This window comes from Cebus imitator, unplaced genomic scaffold, assembly GCF_001604975.1.
Source record: "Cebus imitator isolate Cc_AM_T3 unplaced genomic scaffold, Cebus_imitator-1.0 Scaffold167, whole genome shotgun sequence".
In the NCBI taxonomy this organism is placed as follows: Eukaryota; Metazoa; Chordata; class Mammalia; order Primates; family Cebidae; genus Cebus; species Cebus imitator.
Genome location: NW_016107482.1, coordinates 4544659 through 4554443, shown reverse-complemented (window position 1 = coordinate 4554443; position 9785 = coordinate 4544659).

The window sequence follows — 9785 nt, the reverse complement described above, 5'->3', positions numbered from 1 at the left end:
AGCTTCAGAAAATGTAACAGTCCTTAGCAAAAAGGAATTTCAGAATATCATCAGACCTGAGCGCAGAATTTCAGATTTAATTGCCCTTGAAAGGCGACGTAGATGATTGTTGATCCAACTCCTAAACCTTAGTGCCTCAAGCTCAGCATAAGTGGTAGTGAGGAGAGGTAAATTCTATAGGGGAGAACACTTACAAAAATTACCTCGCTTTAGGTTACATGGTGGGGTTCCTCCCTGGAATGACAGAGGAATATTCCATTTCAGTTCTCCATGCATATGTGAAGATATCAGTGCATATAATGGTCAGGGTTCCATAGCCATGGGGGTTAATACATGGAGCTATTGATCTCATTATAAACCGTAATTTACTGTCTATACTTACTTCCAACTTCATGAATTCTGATTGGGGGGAGCAGAGCTATGCACTGCAGAATATGATTCCAACTGAGTAGTTTTCATATAAAATTTAAACATGTCAGTATACCATGCATAATACACTAAACTGTGCATGTGTCAATTGAAAAATTCTTTTGTGAGAAATGAGCAAGTATTTATAGAGAACTTGGCTGATGCTATGAGCAAAGACTTTCAAAGCAGAGGGCCTAGCTTCCTTTTGGACTGTGAACTGCTGCAGTTTTCCATCAAAATGAGCCCAAGTGGAACCTGGAAGAGCAGCAATGAATTGTTTAAATCAGAAGAATGGTACAACAGTTTTAAATATCTGGTGGGTTTTAAAGCACCAGAAACAGGAATTCCTTTTGTAATGCGGTAGCAGAACAATTTGTTATTTCAGTAAACACATGAATCAATTCCAGCAGGATAGATGGATACTGTCCAAAGATGGGTCAGGGTTATTTCAACTTAAGAAAATAGCAAAGGTGGTTTCTGTTAAAGTTGCTGCAGGGAAAATTCCAGTGACCCAATCCTTATTCCTGTGTTTGTTAAACGAGTATAAACATCTTGTGGTTAGAGACAATGTAGGAAAGAGGGGGCATAGTAAATGATCAGTGAATTGCAATTATAATAATTAAGAAAGTGTTTGCCAAGTAAATTCAGAGTGCTAATTAAATTGCAGGGGCAAGTTAAAATTGCAAAATATGCCTATGTGACAACATTTGTGTGCAATTGATTGGATCATTTAAATAATGCTTATGAATAAATAGAGCGCTTTCCCACAGTGCATAACAAGGCAAAGCTTAACAAGATTCCATCCACATGTATTTGACAATCCTTTAAAATATTGAGTACTCCTAGTCCCAGTTAGGACAGACAGACAGTGCAGTGCTGGAGTCCGGCTGCCGGGTTTCAAACCCCGCCTCTGCTGCTGACTGGCTGGGGGCATTTAGCTCACCTCTCTGTGCTGCTCAGCTCATTTCATCTGAGAAACAAAGACAATCACAACATATATTTCATAAATCTGCAGCTAGGATTAAATATAATCCTTTCAGAACAGGTAGAGTTAGGAAGTGCTCAATAGTAAGTGTTCTTAAGAGAGTCTAAGAGAGCTTTGGGTAGTGATGGAAAGTTAGAAGAATCTACCCTGATAACGTAGGGTAATTTTCTGTCTTGGGGGCAGTTTAGAAGATAACTGGCCATGGAAAGAGATGGACAACTATTAAATTTAACTCTTTATTATTCCACACAAACTGAAAAATGTCAAGAGCACTTGAGATTTCCTCTCCTCCCATCCAATGTCTCTAATGCTGGAAAAGAGAAATCTAGAAGCTTTATCAGATCATAGCTATATACAGGTTGGTTTAGCAATGATTGAGGGACCTAAGAGCTGGTTGATTAGAAACACACAACTTTTGTGACCTAACAAATTAAGTTGGCTTAGTTTCGAGGGGAATACTTCAGTGAGTCTAGGCTGAAGTCCAAGATCTCCCTTGAATGCAGAGAACAGATGGTGGAACAATAAGTCCAAAGACCATTAATGTCTTGCAGACATTGTTGACTTCTATAATTCCACCAGAATCATCAGTAGTTCATGCACATAAGTCTGTTCCCCTTGAGAGTTCAGACAGGATGTGTTCTCATTAAGTTAAAGATAAAAAGATTAGATTCACTGGAGAAAATGCTTTGTGGATATCTTCAATTAAATCTCTGCAGTTTATCACCATATATTTAATTTCCTCCCACAGAGCCTAGTAAAGAACTACAACACCTTGGAGCCCCACAAGCATTTTATGACATGAAGAGCCCATGAGACAAATTGAAAAAGGGGGAAAGCCTGTAGAATAGATGGCAACTTCACTAACATCTTTATTTATTTATTTTAAATTGTATCTATTCTTATGCTCTAATGATCTAGAATTTTCAGCGAATCCCTGGGAAACTTGAAGAATGCTGTTAGAGCAAAAATATTTAAGAAAAGAGACATTTACTTTTATAAAGATGAACATATGGCCTTGTTTGTTATTGTGAATCCTTGGTTCTAACTACTGCTGTCACCCAAGCATGTGTTCCCAACATTAACCTTTGCCTGAACTATTGTTATCCCTATGTAGGTGTATTCTATGACTGCATCTTCCATTAAGCCTTCAACTAACCATTTCACACACACACACACACACACACACACACACACACACACACACACTGGCCCCCAATATTTTTAGGTTTTAATCCTCTTATTTTTCACGTGTTAGACTCATGGACCTTATATTTAAGTATATTTATTGCACCAGCTCTCTGCCCAGAACCCTCCCATAGTTGACCTTGAGGTCTCTTTTCTCTCTGATGCTGAAGGGTCTTAGGGTGTAAGGATTTTCTATACTGTGGTGATTACAGGAATGTATAATTGAAGTTTGTTATATATCAATGATGAAAGGGATAATCCTGATTTTTTAATAATCATAACTATACAGATTGGTTTAGCAATGACTGGGGGACCTGAGGCCTGGTTGATTAGAAACACATAACTAGCTTTTAGGTCCCTCTAAGATTTATCCTGATAACTTTGAAATAAATAAAAGATAACATTCATCTTTGTGGCTTACTAAAAAACAGTCGTTAATGGACACTGTATCCCCTTTAAAATTTTCTTCTTTTTACTTTATTTACACACCTCTCCCTGGAAACCCCAAACATTAATTGAAAAAAAATGGTAGAAGTTTTCTTTGAGAAAATGGAATTTTAATGTGATGTAATAAATAAAGGAGAAAATAAATTTATGAAACAAAGTACTATTAGAACCTGTTTTCCACAATTTATAAAAAATTGTGGTCAGAGAACAAGGACAAGGGGGATGAAGCCAGTCCATAGCCACTTGTAGTATTGCATCCCCTTGTGACTTTTAGATGCTTTGTTATTATTTTTCCTAACAGTTCTTTGGTCACAATAGTAGTAGTTACCTGAAACTTCTGTATTATGCTGCCATGATGTTTCCTAGTGGCAAACACCTTCTATAGGTCTATCAAACAGAGTCTTTATTTGTTTTTCCAGAAATAATTTTCAAATTAATGTAATATAAAATGTATAAATATATGAATAGTGTATCTAGACTTCCACTGACTTTCAGTGTGTTCTCAAGCTCTCAATATAATAATGTGATTTTTTTCATTATCTGTTTTTAGACATTATGAACAACTATAATGCCATAAATAAAAACCTTTTGTTAATTCATAAATATTTTAAAAAAAGAAACCTGTTTTCAAAGAGTTTTTGTTTCCCATTGCATGATGGATGAATTTACATACATATATATGCAAAAATGCTGTTAATCCTAAATTGTTTTTTTCTGATGAAAAAAAGATCATTTTTAGGAAATTAAATGTTGGGTAGATAAATCTATATATATGATCAAACTGTTATAAAATCAATGATCCCACCTCATCCTAAGCTTAAAGTAATTATATATTAAAATAATTCCTGCACATACATTGTGAAAATTTGGTCTTTCTCCAAGCTTAGTGCCTAATCCCACTCAAGAGTGACCACTTGGAGTGGAGCCTTGTCAACGCCCAAAGATGTTCCTTGCATGTGCACATGTAAACACACACATATGTAGTTTACATATCAATCCTCTCTTTGAGAACAGAAATAAGGGTACAGTTGATAGCGTTGTTCTGACCTAGGCTCTTTAAAAAAAAAGTCTGTGAACAAATATGGAAGCATATTATGCTTTTTGAAAAAAAAAATTAGGCGATTATATGGTGTGGACTATATATATCCTCTATACTGTATAAAAGGAATTGTCAAATAATGGCTACAGGCCTACTGCCTGTTTTTCTAAATAAAGCTTTATTGGAACACAGCCACATCCATTTATTTACTGCTGCTTTTGTTAATGGTTGCTTTTGCACTACTACGACAGAGTTGAGTAGTTGCAATGGACAGAGACTACATCTCACAAGTATTTCCTGAAGTATTTCCTGCCTGATCTTTTAAGAAACTGTTTGCTGATCCCTGCAACATACAGTCATCTCTTAAGATTAATTTCAGGACCCCTAAATACCAAAATCCGTGCATGCTTAAGTCCTGTCAGCCCTGGGTAACCCACAAAAAGAGGGTCCTCTGTGTGCCCTGATTTTGCCTCCTGCGAATATATGCCATGGGCTGAAAAAAATCCACATGTAAATAGATGGACTTATGCCGTTGGAATCCTTATTGTTCAGGGGTCAACTGTAATATGACACGATGGGAGACATGATGTATATAAAAGTGTGCGGCGCGATGAACATTAACAAACTGTACATACCCATGTCACCAGCACCAGCTCAAGAAACAGAATCTTGCCAGCACCTTCTCCAACCTGCTTCTAGTCAATATCAACAGTACTCTTGTAATATTCCATTGTTTTTTGGCTGGATCTTGTTAAACTATTTTCTTAATCATGGGACTGTTAATGATTTCTTTTTGGTTACATACAATGTTGCATTTAACATTTTTATACCTATTTTCTTGTACTTTGGGGGTTATATGTGAAGGATAATTACTAAAAGCAGAATTTTGGAGTCAAAGAAAATGAGCATTTAAAATTATAATTATTGCCATGTTGCACTCTGAAGCTGTTTTAACACTTTCACACACTACAGCAGAGCATCAGAAGGGCCTCCATAATAAATTAGGCAATAGTTTAATCTTTGCCTTCTGATAATTGGAAATTATATTTCATTTTAAACTTAATGTTTGATATTTCAATTTGGAATGAGATTATGTATTTTTTCATTTGCTATAAATAATTTTATTTTTTGGGGGGATGGTAATTTTATGACAATTTTTCAAATTTTCCGGCAGCAATTGATCTGTTTTGTCCTTCGTAAGGGAGAATTGTTTATTTACAGTTTCTTAGGTTAACACTCACTGTATCCAATCTGCAAATATTTTTATCTAGGGATAAACAAAGCTTTTATTCATGATTCATTTGGCTTTCCTCTGCATATGTGACTATTTCTCAGTTCTCATGTTTAATGCTGTAAGTTTATGTTTTACTTTTTTGTTTCTTTACGTACATTTCTTTTCCCAAGAAGAAAAGCTCTTGGATCCATTTACTTATTTAATAGCGTTCTTTTGTTCTACTAATTTGTTGTTTTAATTTTTTCAAATTACTTTCTATACTCTGCTTTATTTGGATTATTTTACTGTTTATCTCTTCATCTTTTAAATTTTAATGATTAACTCAATTATTTAAACTATTTTCTATTTAGAAATTTAATATTTAAAGCTATGAATTTTCCTAAAATGCTGTTAGCTGACTACAGCACTAAAATTCTGATACTTAGTGCAATCAATTTTCATATTTTCTAAACAATGTGCAATTTGACTTTTGATTTTATTTTTCAGCCAAAGATTATTTTTAAAAAGTTTTCAGAAACATCAGTGGCTTGATATTTTTGTTGTTGATTTGTATTATTAACTTATAACTTTTTAAATTGTTATCTGAAAGATCAGAGCATATAGGCTAATTTGGGGGGATATGTTGAAGCATTCTTGTGGCAAAACATATGACCAGTTAAAAATAACGTTCCTCAGGCATCTGAAAAGAAGGTTATGTGCTCTAGTTTCCCAAAGTACAGCTTGATATGTCTATTGTATCTAACATATTAATCGAGTAGTTTTAAGCTCTAATAATTTATTTTGTTCTACTTTATTTTTGATGGCCAGAGACCAAAGAGAAAAACATCTTAACTGATTCTGTATTTCCATCTCTCTCTCTTGTTGTTCTTGCTTCATAAATGTTTATGTTTTCTTGTGTGAAGATTTATGACAGATCTCCACTGTGGATTGCACCCTCCATCATTATTAAGTACACTTCATTTCATGTATTACCTTATGCTTTGCAAGAAGCTAGGATGAATATTAATAGTTGACTCCTGATTTCGTTTTGTTTCCATTTGCTTGTATAATCTGTTACTATCTATCACTTTTCTTTCAAAAATCTAAGTCATTTGTGTCTCCTGTGTGCAGCATTTGGATGGATTTCATGTTTTCTAAAATCTGAGAAATATTTTCTTTTAAAAGATGAGTTCATCTTATTAACATTTATTGATATGACTGTTATATTTGATGTGTTCTTTTAACCCCTGCTTTTAGCGTTTTCTGCATTGTGATACATCTTTGTGTGTGTGTGTTTTTTTTTTTTCTTTGTGCATGTGCTTGTATTCTTTCTGAGAGCCTGGAAAGTTTATGTTCTGTTTTCAGTTTTGTTATTAATATTGTCACTGTTTTGTTTCTGCTTTGTTGTTGTTGTTTTAATAATGATAATACATTTAACCTTAACGTTCCTTCAGCTACGAAACTCTGGCAGCATCTATTGCTGTCCCACTCTGAAAGCTGAAATAATTAGCGCATATGTATTTCCTTTTACTGCCATTTGCTTTTTTTGACTTCTGACTTTTGAGCAGCTTCTTTTCTACATTCTAGGAGAACCCCATCCCAACTCTCATTTTCTAACTTCTGCCCCTTTCCAAGTACCATGACCTCACCAGAAGTCCCTATGTGATTATTTTTATACTTTAAATAATATACTCAAACTTCTATTTCTTGATTTTCAGTATTAAGCAGTAATCATTGGGTCTTTGGAATGAGAAATGAGCTAATCAACATCTCACCTGTCCTTTTTTTTCCAAAAGCTAAATCAGTGTTCTCATTATTTTATTCACATTTTACCAAATTGTTATGCCTAGTTTTCATATACTGCAGGTTAGAGTTATACCTACTTAGGGGGCTATTTTTGTATGTATATACGTTATATGTATGTATTATAGCCATATAAAAATTATGTAAGCATATATAAGTATAAATAAAGTATAGTTTATATACTTTATATAAGTATACATAAACTATATATAAAGTATATATATAAGTATATATATACTTTATATATACTTATATATATAAAGTATATATATAAGTATATATATACTTTATATATATAAGTATATATATATACACTTAATATATACATATATATATATATATACTAAGTATATATATATAAGTATATATAAAGTATATAAAAATTATATAAGTATATATAAGTATAAAGTTTTATATAGTTTTATGTAAGTATATTGTACATTTTATAGTATATACAATATCTTTTATATCATGTACAAGTATATATTATATAAGACATTATCTCTTTATTTTTTTGACTGTGGTAAAATAATATAAAATTTACCATTTTAACCATTTTAAAGTACACAATTTCATGGCATTTTGGACATTCACAGTATCGTGCCACCTTTACCACTATCTAAATTCCCAACATTTCATCCCTTTGAAAGAAGTCACTCCCCATTTCCTCCTCCTCCCAGGCCGTGACAATCACTAATCTGCTTTCTGTCTTTCTTAATTTGCTAGTACTGGACATTCCATTTATTTATTTATTTAGAGATAGAATCCAGCTCTGTTGCCCAGGCTAGAGTGCAGTGGCATGATCTTGGCTCACTGCAACCTCCACCTTCTGGTTCAAGTGATTCTCCTGCCTCATTCTCCTGAGTAGATGGGATTACAGGTGCCCACCACCATGCCTAGCTCATTTTTGTATTTTTAGTAGAAACAGGGTTTCACTGTTTTGGCCAGACTGGTCTCAAACTCCTGACCTTGTAATCTGCCTGCCTTGGCCTCCTAAAATGCTGGGATTATAAGCATGAGCCACCACTCCCAGCCGACATTCCATTAAAATAGAATTATACAATATGTAGCCTTTGGTGTCTGCGTTTTTTAGTTAGTACATGACTCAGCATTTCTACTCCTAGGCATATATACAAAAAAAAAATGAAAAATTTTCAAACAAAATTGTACACAAATGTTTATAGCAGTACTATTCTCAATAGACAAAAAGTGAAAACAACCCAAATTTCCATCAACTGATAAATCAAAAAACAAAAAATGTGGCATATCCATGCAATGGAATGTCATTTCACCATAAAATGAAATAAAGTATAGATACGTGTTACGACTTGGATGAATCTCAAAAAAATATTTTTTATTGTGTTGTCAGAAATTACTTGCATATTAATAGAAATTTTATATCTCTAGCTGGAAGACTTTGGTTTTTGTGTTCCAGAGTCATTAGAGGAAAAGATTAAGGAAGGGGAATAATGGGCTTAACACCCTTCCACCCTCTCTCCAGACTACAAACCATTTCCCCAGGAGTTGGAAATTGATAAGTCTGAGAAGAGTGGATGAGAGAGAGGAGTTTATGCATTCTGGAGAAAGGGGCTCTGTACCCCACCTCCTCACCAGAGTCCTGAGCAGACAGCAAGATCCTGGGAGCAATGAACTCAATAGCAGGGAAAATGTGTGCCCCTTTTCCACACAGAGCAGAGGAAAGTGACCGATCTCTGCTAGGGTGTGCTGCTTGGTGCCGCTCAGCAATGGCCAACCTGACCTTAACACGCTGGCCATGCCTTTAGAACTCATAGGTGAGCATCAGAAAGAACCAGAAGAAAATGTGCAAATGCACACAGGGCCCCCTAGCAGCAGCATCCTGTGTGTATAGATAACTGTGAATCTTTGAGGCATGGGAGTAAGCATTTCTTCTGTGGACCGATGAATTCAATTCTAGATGGTTCCCCCTATACTCAAGAACATACAGACACCCACATCTTGGGTACTACACAAACCTTGGAACTTGGACATGGAGGTAAACGTCTGACAGAAACCAGAATCAACTGAGATGAGGTTCCCACCACTTCACTGCTTGGGGTTTTGTTAGAGAAACATAAAGAGAGTGATAATTTTAAAAAGTATCTCTTTATCATCCATGAACTGAAAAATTGACAAACAAAATGTGGCATATTCATGTTTAATGATAATTTTTAGAAAGATTTATTTTTTTAAGAGCAATTTTAGACTCAGCAAAATTCGGCAGAAGATTCAGAGATTTTTCACATAACTACCTCGCCCCCAACACACACATTCTGAGCCTTTCCCGTCTTGACATCCCCAACCAGAACCTATATGTATTGAAACATCACATGAATATGTACAGGTATTATTTGTTAAAAATTAATTTAAAAACAAAAAAATAAACTTCCAAACCTGCCTTGACACATCATTGTCATCAAAAAGTCCATAGTTTATATTTGGGTTGCTCTTGGTGCTATACATTGAATGGGTTTAAGCAAATGTGCAATGACATGGATCCACTGTAATAGCATCATATAGGGTCATTTCACTGCCCTAAAAATCCTCAGCGCTCTGCTGAGTCATCCCTTCTTCCTCCCAACCCCTGGCAACCACTGTTCTTTTTACTGTCTTCATAGTTTTGCCTTTTCCAGAATATCATACAATTGGAATTATACAGTATGTAGCACTTTGAGACTCACTTTAGT